Raw genomic sequence first — 14,735 nt, forward strand, 5'->3', positions numbered from 1 at the left:
CAATAAAGAACTAGGGAGAGCTTCTCATCATCAGATCACCTTGCACATTGGCCCTTCTCTAAGTGCTTGAACTTGGAACACTCATCCAAGGTGGCAGTCAAGCAAGAGGGTGTTTCAATGTAAATTTCTGAGAGTCATAACACCAAGAAATATCTGGAGAGAAAAGATGTATTATGAAAAGAAATAATCCTGCTGCCCTCACAGGATGAAGACCAGACCCTGCTTGGAGTCCATTCATAGGCAGGAGTGATGCTCTGATTAGACTAAGATAATGGGAGCCACAGCAATAGTCCAGCGGGTAGGGTATTTGCCTTGTACATGGCCAACCCAAGTTCAACCCTCAGTATCCAATTTGGTCACTGAGTATTGCCGGGTGTGCCCCAACACGAACAAAATCACATATATAAAAAAAGCCAACCAAAAGGACTAAGATAGTGAAGAGACCACCTGCTGAAGGTCCTTCTTTGGCAACTTCCTAGAAACATTTTTTAAAAATTTTTATTACTTTTAATTGAATCAATTAAAAAGTTATAATGTTCTAAGTTATAATTCATTATTGTAATTCATTATTAAGTTTCAGGAATACAATGCTCCAAACCAATTCCTTCACCAGTGTCCACTTCCTTCCACCAATGTGGAAGTTTTCCTCCAGTCCTCAGGCCTGCCTCTAGTACCGGTACTTTTTCATACTATTCCCTTCGCTAACTTATCCTCCAAACCCACCCCAGTGGTTCCATTTCTCCTGCTTTTTATAGAAACAATTCTTACCCAAACCAAGGCAGTTTAGAAAAGACCCTATATAAAGACTCTACACAAAGAAATTCCAGGCACTCCCTTCTGGAGTAGCCTATACCTTTCTACCTCTCTATTTTTTTTCTTTTTTCTTTTTGGGTCACACCCAGTGATGCTCAGGGGTTTCTCTTGGCTCTGCACTCAGGAATTACTCCTAGTGGTGCTTGAGGGACCATATGGGATGCTGAGAATTGAACCTAGGTTGGCCATATGCAAGGCAAATGCCCTACCTGCTGTACTATCACTCTGGCCCTTTACCTTTTTTGGATGTATAAGCCCTTTTACTTTAAAGCTCTCTCTCTCTCTCTCTCTCTCTCTCTCTCTCTCTCTCTCTCACTCTGTGTGTGTGTGTGTCTTACTACCACCTATCCCTCTTTCAAGTTCCAAGCTCCCAAACTGGATGAATAATACCACCTCACAAAGAGCACCAGAAAGATCCAGGAGGCAGTAGTAAGTAATAGACTTCTGTGCAATGGGAGAAATGGACACTTTCTGTGTATTTGGTGAAAAAGATGGATTTCCAGGGTAAGGAAATTTCTTTTATGAAACAGGGCAGCAGGCCAAAGAAGCTTGGGAAACTTTGCCCTTGAACCCTCCCTTAATTAAAAAAAAAATGGCCTACTATATCTTCTCCTGAAATTCTTTTCCGCAATGAGAAACAAGAGCCTGAATCACAAGTAGAGATTGGGACTACCTAATCCTTTTCCTGAAAAAAAAAATTGCCCCAAACTTAGATTCATGGTTCTCCCAAATATTGGACAGTGTGTTTTGAGTCCCAAGTCATGCAGATCAAGTGTGTCGCAGGTTAAGCTTAGCAGCTGCATGAGTAAGACTGACAAGCTCTTAATGCACATACTGTGCAGGAATTTGTACAGACCTCACCAGTCCTGACATCTAGTACATTCAAGACCAACCTCTTCTTTGGGGAAGTAGAAAAACAGACACAACATAAGAAAGAAAAGAGGGAGTCAGGGGGCTGCAGCAATATCACAGCGGGTAAGGCGTTTGCCTTGCACACGGCTGACCCGGGTTCGATTCCCAGCATCCCATATGGTCCTCGGACCACTGCCGGGGTAATTTCTGAGTGCAGAGCCAGAAGTGACCCCTGTACATCACCAGGTGTGACCAAAAAGAAAAAAAAAGGAGTGAGAGAGAAGTAGAAGTAGATAGGAAGCAATTTTACTTTGATTTATCAAATTCAGAACATTAAAAAAATTAGAGTAGAAGAGAAGACACATATTTCAAACAAAGTATACTACTACTTTTCTAGCCCCTATGGCATTATATTATCAACTCTGAATTCCCAATTAGAATATTGGCCCAAAGGAACAAACCACATCTGGTCCAATATAACAAGTCCAAATCTTAACTCAATTGTTGGGTGACCTCTGGCAGAGAATTTAACCTGGCAATGGCCCTGATTTCCACATATGGAAAGTGGAGGCGGCAATCATTCCTTCTGGCTGGGTTGGATGGAGAACAAGTAATAAAAAGAGAATCATAAAACCCTTTGCAATGCATTTGGTATCCTTTAAAAGCTTAATGATTATAATCAAGCTGTGCTAGAAGTCTGCAAGCTCCACACATGACATTCAGCAAATCACGGTGCTGGTATCTGATAACAGGACAGTCTTTGCCCTGGTGCCGGCATCAGCTGCACAAACTGGTCTTGGCCAAGTCTGGTTTCTTCATATCAACTTATCAAGGGAAAAACATTGCTGAAGTCAAGTCATCTTTGTCTAATCATCACTGTGCCTCATCATAGACAAGATCCTTCCAGGCTAACAAAGATTCTACTCCATGTATATGTGGCTAAGGGGACCACCTTCTTAAATTGAGACCTTATAGAAAGCATGTGTTCCTTCTAACCACACAAGAGCGAACAAAGCATGAGCTGACTATGATGAATAATAAAGGGTAGTTCTTTTCATTGACTCTTTGATATGAAAGTGTCATCATTTCTATAAGGGCAGCAAAGAATTGAAAAAGTAGTAAAAGAGTATGGATTTTAGAGTAAGATATGGATTTCAATTCCAGATCTGCTAATTGAATAAATCACTATACATCTCAAAGTTTCAGTTAAAAAAATAAGATTAATCATGCTTGCTACACAGGAATTGTTAGAATTAAATAAGAGGGTTGGGAAGATTACCAAATGGCTGGAACACATGCTTTGTGTACAGGAAGCCTGGATTTGTTCACTGGCACTGCCTGATGCCTGGAAAACTGCCAAGACTAAAGTAGACTTGAGCACCACCAGGCATGGCCCAAACAGCACACCCGCCCCGTACACACACACACACACACACACAAACACACAAACACATACACAGACACACAATGAATTAAATATGAGAGACGATTGCAATTGCGTCTGATTTAGAGGGATAATGATGATGATGACAAAAACAAAAATACTACCCATCACTGTGTTATTTGGCCAAAACCCTGTGTACTAAACACTAAACTGGAGATACAAGACAGAGTTACTCTGGTTAATCTTTGTATTCTCAGTACCTAGACCAGTACTCACTCAGAATTATAGACAAAATTGATTATGTGGGGCTGATTGCAAAGAATTAGGCACTAATATGGCAGAAGGCAAGAATACACAGCAGGTAAGGTGCTTGCCTTGCACAAAGACAACATGGGTCCCATCCTTAACACCCCATATGGTTCCCTGAGCACCTTCAGGGGTGATCCCTGAGTGCAGAGCCAGGAGTAAGCACTTAGTAACAACAGGTATAGACCCAAAACAAATGGGGGAAAAAAGTTCACTTTCGGGGTACAGAGAGATAGTACATAGGATAGGACACACAGCCAACCTGGTTACAGTCCCAAGCACCACATATGGTTCCATGAGCCTGCTAGAGTGATGCCTGAATACAGAGCCAGGAGTAAGATCTAAGTAGCACCCAAAAACAACAATGGCAGATGCTGGATTAGAAAGATGAGACCTCCTTTAGGAGAGATCATTCTAAGTAATGGCAAAACTAGTCCTCTTAGCCTCACCTTGACTAGGGCCCCAGGCAGTTTTCCTGCAAATTCTACTTTTTGAAGTCCTCTTTTGAATAATAGCAATGGAAGCCCAAGCTGGCTCAGATGACAGTCTTAGAATTGCTTTGAAAGACAGAGATAAGAAACCCGCCCTTTGGCAAAAATGTTTTTTTTCTCCAAACTTTGTTTTTAATCTCCAAAAGAAAGCACTGGCCAGCCAGTAGTATGAACTAAGTTATTAATTCTAATGTCCCAACTCTTGCCCTCCTACCATCACTCCCACTCCTTGTGTCCTAATAACCCAGTCATCTACTCCACATTCCCCACTCATCCTTCTATCCCTATGGTTCATTATGACTTCTCATACCTGTTCATTTTTTGTCTCTCCTCTTCACCTTACTCTCCCCATCAAAAAGTGACTTCTGAATTCTTACTTGGCAAATTTCTGGTCATGACACTTATAAATGGTCTTATTTATGATCAAATTGAATTTATTCATTCTCTCAATCCATATTTCCTGGATGCTTTCACTATGCTAGGCACTGCATAAAAACAAAGAAACAGAAAATAATTTGCTTTCATGAAGTCTACATCTTATTATATTCAATTCCTTCACAAACAAACTAATGGGTGGCTGAAATTACTTTTTTTTAAAGGTCAACCATGAAAGGAAAAAGGCACCAGACACTTTACCAAAAAACAGTAAACTCATCACTATCATCAGATTGGTAAACAGCCTTTCCCAAAATATTCTTTAACCACTCCTACTCCCCAGTTTTTCTGATATTACCTTCAATGCCTGCCTGTTGCACTTGGCCTGCCTGGATCAACTCATTCAATCCCCAGCAAGCACCATCTCCTCCATAAAACCCTCCCAAACTACTTCATAGCCAGTATTTCCTTCCTTCTTTAATCTATAAAGTGCTTGTAGATTGTAATAGTAATTATATTACTATTTTTACTAAAATAGATTACTATTATTATTTAGATTACTCTCAGAATGTCTGGGATGATGTCTCTTCCAGTGCTCTGCTCCTGGTGGCACTCAGCCTATTCGTGCAGACCAGACAATTCAATGTTTGGGTTTGTCAATTTGGACACAGTGGTTCTTGGTGCCAGCAGGGACATGCCCCAGTTGCTCTTAGAAGGCCATGCTGTGCCAGGATTCAAACCCTGGGTCTCTCACATGTTGAGTAGGTGTCCAAGCTCTGTGAACTTCCCCCAGCCCCAAATAGCTTTGGGGGACGCGTTACACTGGCTGTGCTCAGGAACTACTCCTGGCTCTGTGCTCAGGGTTTACTTCTGGTAGGGCTTAAGGGGTCTTATGTAGTGATAGGGATCAAACCTGAGTCGCTGGTGCAAGGCAAGCACCCTATCCATTGTACTATTGCTTGTGCCCCTTCACAAGTTCTTAAATTTTTTTCTAAACTGCAGAATCCCAATAAATAAAAATAATTTTTAGAGAAATTTTTCACTAGTTGTGAGTATGAACATCCATGGAACAAATAGGTGAGTTAAAAATTACTTTTTTAATTTTTAAATTAAAAGTGTTTTAATTTAAAAGTCTTTACACCATGAAAAGCATAACAAAAGAGACCCAAAAAATTAATTTTGAAATATACTGACACTGAAATAAGGAATTACATTAATGTTTAAAACCAGCTTTTTGAAAAAAAAAAAGAAAAGAAAAGCATGATCCCCAGCTGTGAGGATAGAGAAAAGGTGAAGATTAAAAATCTGAGCAAGTTTGCAGAAAAGGAAGTGAGTATAAAAGCTTAGATATAGGAAAATGTATGAATCCCACCTTCATACAATCAAATAGCTGCTAGGTCAAGGAAAAATAGGTCAAGTTGAATGAGATATTATCTATTTTTGTTGAAAATTAAAGTCACTTTAGCTGCTTTTTGTCTCATCAATAGACATTACCTTTAAATAATGTATGACTGTAAATATGCATGGCCATTAAACATATACTTTAATTTAAAAAAAAACAGCTTTTTGCTCTATGAGAAGTTGTAATCATTCCTCATTTGTAACATCTACTGAGGATGTGGTTCACTTCAAAGATCCAATTTATGCTGTTGAAAGCACTTATTCTTGTAATTTGGGAAATCCTTTCAAACAATGTGGCTATGAATGAGCCTTTAACGGCACACCCTCTGCCCAGGGCTGACAGCAAACCCTAGAGCACGCAGAGCTTGATCAAACACCCACAGAAGCAGCTTTCACAGCACTCTGCATCTGAAGATAAGGAAAAGCCTCAAAGTAAAAGATCTGAAAAGTTTAAATTACACATCTGACAGAGTTGCTAAAAGGCTAAAATGAATACTTATTGTACAACCACTTCAGTGAATTTTAAGGTTTAGATGTTTCAAGGATGGTTTAGTTTGAAACGTTTAATTTCTTTATTTTGGTTTTAGGGCCACACCTGGCAGTACTAAGAGTGTACTTGGCTCTGTGCTCAAGGATCAATGCTGGCAGGACTTGAGGGACCCTATGTGGTGTCAAAATAAATCCAGATCAGCCACGTGCAAGGCAAGGGCTATATTGCTGTATTATTTCCCTGGGCCTTGATCATGACATTTTTAAACATGTTTTAGTTACAAAGTACCCAGCCAGGTTCAATATAACGTGAGTTAAAAAAATATATTCTTTTATTCCAAAAGTTTGATTCCTAGAAAAACTCTATTTCTAATTTCATATCTTACAATAAAACTTCAATTTCTGATGATATTCTGACATATCTTTGCTTTTCAGTTCTTTTCTCTAAGAACTAATTTTTTAAATTTTTAAACACTGTCATCCCATTGTTCATCAATTTGCTCAAGCGGGCATCAGTAACATTTCCATTGTTAGACTTGTTGTTACTGTTTTTGGCATATCGAATATGCCATGGATAGCTTGCCAGGCTCTGCCGTGCGGGCGAGATACTCTTGTAGCTTGCCGCTGGGCTCTCCAAGAGGGTGGAGGAATCAAACCCAGGTTGGTCACGTGCAAGGCAAATGCCCTACTCGATGTGTTATCGCTCCACCCCCCAACATAAATAAATAAAACATAAATAAATAAAAATACAATGGGGTGAGGTGCTTGGCTTACATATGGCTGATCTGGATTCGATTCCCAGCACCCTCTATGGTCCCTGGAGCCCACCAGGGGTAATTCCTTAGTGCAGATCCAGGGATAAGCCCTGAGCACTTAACAAAAACAGAAAAAGAACCTGGGCCCACCTCATGCAAGGCAAGTGTCCTACCTCTCCAGCTCTAAACTCAGATTTCTTCCACCTCCACAGGTGCTGGTTCACAGCACACTATTTTGATTGTGGACCACAGTAAAAATAAATAAATAAACAATTTTCTTCCAGGAAGCCCATTTACAGAAACTCCTCTCAGATTCATCTCCACCCTTCCCTGCAGGGTCCAAGGAGCTTTAACTCCAGGGGCTATGCTTGGAATATCACATTTCACTCAAGTGAGAGAAAGAATCTGGAGTCCTGACTTCCCTTGACGATCAAGAATCAGGGACGCTGTCTTGTTTGCCAAGATGTTGAAAATCAGATGGGCCATAATGCGATTTAGAGACAACTGCTGAACTAGAGCTGTTACCAACAGGATTCCGCGGGACGTCAAAAGACCGGGTGGCTGCCCACCTATGAGATGGTCAGACTTCTTTGTCAAAACCCTGAACAGTTTGAGGCTCTTCGTGTTCCTGGAGCGAGCAGATGCCATTGGGCTACACTAGCATGCGACAGGGACGAATGGAGACATTACTGGCGCCCACTCGAGCAAATCGAAGATCAACAGGATGACAAGAGACAAGTGACAATCAATGGCTGAACAAATTCATTATTTTAGAATTTAATTAATACATTAAAGGGCTAGAGAGATCACCCAATATTCTGGAATGCATGTATTGCATGCAAGAGACCAGGATTCAATCCTCAGCATTGCATAGTCTCCCAAGCACCAAAAAGAGTGACCCCTGAACACAGAGCCAGGAAAAGTTCCTGAGCTCCATTGGTTGTGCCCCATTTCCAAAAATAAACTATCATTTAAGTTTAGAGTATTTAATTTTTTAATATACTTAAATATACTTAAAAACCATATATTCATGTGGTTCAAATACCAAAATTTTTTAAAGTATATATTAAAATATAGAAATGCTCAGATTCAACTGCTCAGGTCAGCAAACAGTCCTCTCCATTCCTCTTCTTGGGCCTTCCCCATAGGTACCTATTCCTCCCTCTATGGGTAACTACTGTTACTATTTTCTTCCTCAGATTAAAAAGTTAAAGCATAGAGTCTGGAAGATAGTACAGCGACTAGGGGACATGTCCAGCATGTGTCCAATCCTGATTCAATTCCTGTCACCTCATGGTTTGTGGAGCATAAAGAGATACAGACCTGGAGGTCTCCCAAGCACCACTGGGATAGCCCAGGAATTGTCAGCACTGAAGGGCCTGAATAGTATCACATCCTCAGTCCCTTGCACTGAGCTGACAACCTGGTTGACCAAGAATAGCCAGTGGGGCCCCTAAACCTCATAATCACCATTTGAAAGGCATAGAAGAAAAATAAATATTAAATTTAAGTTTTAAAAATACAGGGCACATACAAGCAAGTATTGTAGCATTAATTATTTGGGGATTAGGCCTTTCTTATCACAGCTTCTCTCACTCAGAAATCATTGGGAGCACAGCTAGAATATCTTTAGGTTAGGCTAGTGTCTTGTACTATGTCTGATAAAGAGGATACTTAACAAATGCTGGTGGGACAAGATGCTACTCTGAAGAATGGAGAAAATCAAACTTGTCTCCTACTTTTACTGCTAGAGACTCAAGCAGGTGCTCAGGTGAGGCAAAAGAACAAGGTCCTTAACTATTCCCCACAAATTTCCTTCAGCCTTTCCCATTTCTCTGCCTGAATTTCAAGTGTTTTCAAGGATAGGATGGAGAATAGAAACTTTTTAAGAAAAAGATAAAAGAAAAGGATGAAGTGAAGGAAACAAAGAAGAATGCTGGGAATAGGGAGCAACAAGCAGAGTCCTGAGAAGAATATATTCCTCTGAAGGAGAAGAGCCAGGAAGAAGGGCAACGAAATTGAAATCCTCTTCCCCCCTGCCTCTTCCCTCCACTACCCTCACTTCAGGGCACATGGTGGGAGACAGGGTGCTAAAATACCTAAGAGTAGGCTCAACAAATGTATCTTGACATGAGGTGACTCCGCCTGGACCTGGAGAAGCCATTCCCAGTCTCTCTGGCATGTGTTTTCCTGAGCCAGCAGTGCTTTCCTCAGAGGTGAAGGGCCCTGACCTCTTCTCCAACAATCCGAAGCACAGACAGCAAATCCTCCTGGAAGGTATGACTTACTATCAGAAATAAAATCGCTATTTAAAAAAGCAGAAATTGATTATTTACCTACAAAATCTATATTTCACCCTAATGAGTGATCTACCTTCTACTAAAAACACATGTAAGCCCAAGAACACTAGAGATCATCTCCTGAACCTCTAGCCTTGAGGAACTTTATCTATTTTAAAAATATAAAAGCTTTTTTGGGGTTGTGGTGGGGACAGCAGCATCTGCTGTTCTCGAGATTTACTCCTGGCTCTGCACTCAGGGATTACTTCTGCAGACTCAGGGTGCTGGAGATCAAACCCAGGTCAGCCACATGAAAGGCAAGTGCCTTATCTGCTATAATATATACATTAATTCATAGTATTCTTTAAATTATAAAAATTAAATACATTTTCCAGCTGCCCTCTGCCCAGATGTGATCTGAGCAGCTGCACATGTGCAGCCCCTCCGTTGCTGAACGCCCATCATCCCAGAGGCCATCTAACTACCTTCGGCACCAGCAGCTTCTTGCAGAAATGCCTCTAGACTGTGAACTAAGCCACGGCCCCATGCCGCCCCAGGAGGGGAAAGGTTTTTCTCTCTCAGTTTTTTCTTTCCAGGGGCGCGGCATGGCGACCACCATCTTATAAGACCCATCAAACAGAGGTATGAGCTTGCAATGATACAATTTTTGACAGAAATTTCCCTGGACTTAGTTACTAAAATACAAAAATCCAACACCACGCAGCTGCAATAGCAGCCGTGTGACCTTATACCTCTTCATTCTCAGCAAGGGAAAACAAATTATCAAATGCTGCCTTTTCAGTAGGTTCGATTTTGGGGGGGGGAATTCCAAACAATAATAGTGAGTTTTATGTGGAGATATTGAATGTAATCAAAGTAAAGAGAAAGTAAAGTGAAAATTATCACAGGGGAGTGGAGGTGGGGTGGGGGGTATACTGGGGTTCTTGGTGGTGGAACATGGGCACTGGTGAAGGGGTGGGTGTTTGAGCATTGTATGACTGAGACTTAAGCCTGAAATCTTTGTAACTTTTCACATGGTGATTCAATAAAAAAAAATTAAAAATTAAATACATTTTCCTCATTAGTGTGACTTTGGTTTTTGTTCATTTAGTTGGTTGTTTGGTTTTGGGGCCTCACCCAATGGTGGTCAGGGACTACTTCTTGCCCTTTGCTTAGAGGTTGCTTCCAGCAGTGCAAGGAATTGAAGCTAGGTCTATTTCTTGTAAAGCATTTGCTCAGTTCTCTACATAATTCTGGCCTCTCTAGGGTGACTTTTCACAAATCCCAAAGCCCTGTGAAATTTTGGAGCTGGGGATGAAAATAAAACATAGTTACAGGAGCCAGGGAGATCCTTCAGAAGTCAGATGTCAAGGCCTTGCATGTGAAAGGCCCCAAGTTTAATCCCTAATATCACATGGCCCCATGAACACTACCTAGATTAGCCTGGTGGCACCCAAGCACGGCTGAATCATAGCACTGAACCATCTGATCCAGTTGGAGGGGTATCACTGGGACAGGTGCCCAGATCTGCTGAGCAGTGTTTGGGAGGTACCCCCCTACTGCCCCCCCCAAAAAAAAGTTACAGACACAGAAACAAATTACTTGAAATTTATGACCAATTTAATGACAAAGAAAGCCAGGGTGACAGGGGGAGTGGGCAGAGGCAGAAGCGCTCTCTCCCTGGGCACCCATACCAGTCACCCTGCATGGCATGATGTAAGATGAAAGCATCTGCTGACTCTCAGAGGTATAATTAACACCAGGGTGGGGGTATAATTAAAATAAGAATAATTTACCTGAAAGAAGATAAAAAATTAAGAATTATTAATGATCACAATAATTAGCCCTTTTATATCACAAGAATCACAAAATACTTTACAAGGTGTAATTATCACAGCTCCCCTCTCAGGAAAGGATTCATATCTTATATTCCTCACTTAACAGAAGGGTGAAGTGATGGACATAGGGGAAGGCAGAGGGGGTGGAGTAATGCCTCCTCTTAAGCTGTAAAACTAGAAACAGGCCCCAGAAGGGCTGACTCCCATTGTGGTGTATGCCCTCATCTGCAAGTCATCACCCAAACCCACAGAACTCCATCCCAGATCAAGTAACTCATCTCATTCTGACCTACTGGCCTTTTAAACTGCCATAGTGCAATAAAATTATATCATATCAGCAAGGATTTTACTAAGCACCTAGTAGAAATAAAAGATACAGGACTACCTTCAAGGAATTTAAAACCTAATCAAGAAGACAAAACAAGTACCCATTAAATTAAAGAATACAGAAATGACACATTAGTGCTATAGCATTATAGGAAGTCAACTGTCTATGCTGTGCAATTTCTTTCCAAAAACTAGAAAATCATTATATATAAAGGTCAAGAAATATTTGGGAAATGAGATGAAACTTGAATGAGGTCTTAAAGGTTTTGAACCAGCAGAAACACATCCCACTGAATAGGTCAGTAAAGAAACAAAAGGAAAACTCTAAAGGCCTATTTTAAATATTATAAAATTTTATACAAAATAAATAAATAAATGCCTCTTCATTGGAGATGTGTTAGAGGCTAACTGCCACCCACACCCCCCCAAAAAATAAATAAAAACCTTGATTTTTTAAAGTCATCTTAAATCATTCTACCTAGACATTTTAGCTGATAACCAAGTTTGAGAAAAGTTCATTAGGTTAAAATTAGTACTGGTGCCTTTTCTGCTTTATCTAAGATTTCACTGTCAATTTTCTAATAAGGCCACAATAGGACCATTCCTTGTAGAATGTCAAATGTATCATTTTCATTTTGGTTTCCAAAAAAGGAGAAAATGGAAATTGCACCTTTCAATGAGATATGGTCCAGAAAAATATATTCCTTCCTTAGTTCTCTGTAAATCCAGCAGAGTATCCCCAGTCAAAGATTTTGGCCTGAATAAGGCTTCATGATTAACAATTAGTATATTAAAGCATATGAATAATATAAATGTTTCATATATATGTATATAGACACTTTACTTCCTATACTATCTCCCCGGTCCTACAAATTATTTCACCTTTTCACTTCCTTCTTATTGAAGAGTTAAAGTCTCAAAGCCAAGAAATTGTAATAACCCTTGATTTAAAAAAAAAAAATCATGTCAATTGGAACAGGGGAACTTGAGTCATTCCTGAACCAGTAAATAATGCTATCTGACCTTTCAGTGCCTCAGTATCCAGTTTTATAAAAGAAAGATAATGAGAATTTTGCCTATAAAAATATGGAGATCTTCAGATTATAAAAACACCATTCTTTTTGGATGAACCACAGTAAGAATAAATGGGCACTGCCATAATAAGTCTTTAAAAAGACTTAACGAGTATGTTAGGACTTGATAGTTCCCCACATTCTTTGGCATTTGCCAATATTTTAGAGATTTCAAAAGCAAGAAATTTCTTTCTTTCCAAGTTTTAAGTCCTTCTGAAATGATATTTTAAAATAATGACCCTATGGTAAATAAATGAATATTATATAACAACGATGGTCATTACATTAAGAAAATATTAAGCCTGGCACATATGCTGCTTGAGCCCATGTGCTGCTTGTGCCCACGTGGCCAAGCACATGTGTCGCCCGCATCTCCCCTCTTGAGATGTGTACTTTCATGCTTTCGTACTTTTATGTCTAAAGCTCAGTTATGTGTAGGGGCTTCCTCCACCCTTGGAGAAGCCTGAGTTCTCTCATGAGCATGTTATTTTCACTATTCTCTCTCCCACTTATTCCTTCCCCCTTCCCTCAGAAACCTCTAAATAAAATCTATTTACTTCAAAAAAAAAAAGAAAATATTAAGCCTGATTTTAGCACTTCGCTTTTAAATCAAATCTAATTTAAATATTTCTTCTGAAGACCCAAGAATAGAAACAAAGAAAGGCTAATTCACTTACATTTTTAATTAAAAATTTAAATTTTTTTTATATTTTTCCTTGTGTAACACTGACTTTAAATAAAAGTAGGTAGTAAGTCATCACTGAATTTAAGGCATAGCTTTATTCCAAATAGAAAAGAAGTTCTTAATGCAATTTCAGCCTTTTCTCTCAAAACTACTCATAAATATATTCCTTTTGGGTTTTCTTCTGTATTTACTTTGCTTGCTCAACCATGATTTAAAATGATTGCTTTTTTCTTTTTATTTTCATAGAACATAGTATGTGTCCAGTCCCCTTTGAACTGCAAAAATGTAATGGAAACATAGAAATGCACCCAGAACCTGAGTTGAAGTTCCCCAACAGATCACACACAATTGGGTCTTGGGGTGTGGGACACACAGCATCATAAGGTGGCTTTGTCTAGGGCCTTTCTTGAAGAATTCTTAAGTGTGAGAAAGAGGTTCCATGATGGTTTGTGGTTACTGGGTATACAGTGCTCATGATGGTCCTATTCTACAATTTAAAGAATAAAAGAACTGTATAAAATACTAAATAGAAGATAATAAAGAGAAATCTCTACCCTTTACTTTAAAAACTACTATATCAAGCTTGGGCTGGAGTGATAGCACAGCGGATAGGGCATCTGCCTTGCATGCAGCCGACCCGGGTTCGATTCCTTCTCCCCTCTCGGAGAGCCTGGCAAGCTACTGAGAATATCTCGACAGCACAGCAGAGCCTGGCAAGCTACCATGGCATATTTGATATGCCAAAAAAACAGTAACAACAAGTCTTACAATGGAGATGTTACTGGTGCCCACTCAAGCAAATCGATGAGCAACGAGATGATGCAGTGATACAGGGATATCAAACTTATTAACATTCCAAGAATAAGTTGATAGTCTTAGGAAAACCCCTAACTCTCTAATTTCAATGCTGAAATCCTTTGTGAGGCAGGTCTGACCCAGACTTTCAAAGGCCAACTGCCTATCACTTCCACTGTTTTCTTTATTCCACATTTTGGATGGCTACAAGTCAGGAGAAAAATAGAATTCAACTCTACTAGTATTTGGACCAGTAAGATACATTTTTTAAAAACAAACAACAACAAAAGACCCAGCTTTTCTGCCAGGGATGTAGCTCAGCAGTAGAGCATATACATTGTGCTCTGAGGCGTAGGATTAATCCTTGGTATTAAAAAATAAATTAAAAATAAGACTAGCCACCAAGATTTAAATTCCTCAAAATTTTCCTTTTCAATTAAACCCATTGAATCACCTCAAAATTCAGAAAACCAGTACTTTCCTCTGATGCACAGAGGAGAAAACAAATTCTGAAAGCCACTGAATCATCTACTAGCCTTCATAAGCCTATTGTGAACAGAAGTTTCATATAGTATAAAATGGTAAGGGTGGGAGTCACTGACAACCAGGAATAAAATGGAGTTCCTTACAATAAAACAGCAATGAGATTTGTAAATGACCTACTGAGCTGAGAAAGCCCTGACAGATATAATGGGCTAGAATGACGGATTACGTTAATGTGCTTCCAGGAGAAGCAGAGTCAAGTGTTTAGGTGTCATAGTCATTAGTAACTTGGGCTGAGAAGGATGATTGTATCTACAATAATGCATTACACCAGCTCTTTTTCTCCAGGAGCATCAATATGCAAATGATAAAAAGAAAAGAGAAAACTT

The sequence above is a fragment of the Sorex araneus genome, chromosome 3, assembly GCF_027595985.1.
Source record: "Sorex araneus isolate mSorAra2 chromosome 3, mSorAra2.pri, whole genome shotgun sequence".
Classification (NCBI taxonomy): domain Eukaryota; kingdom Metazoa; phylum Chordata; class Mammalia; order Eulipotyphla; family Soricidae; genus Sorex; species Sorex araneus.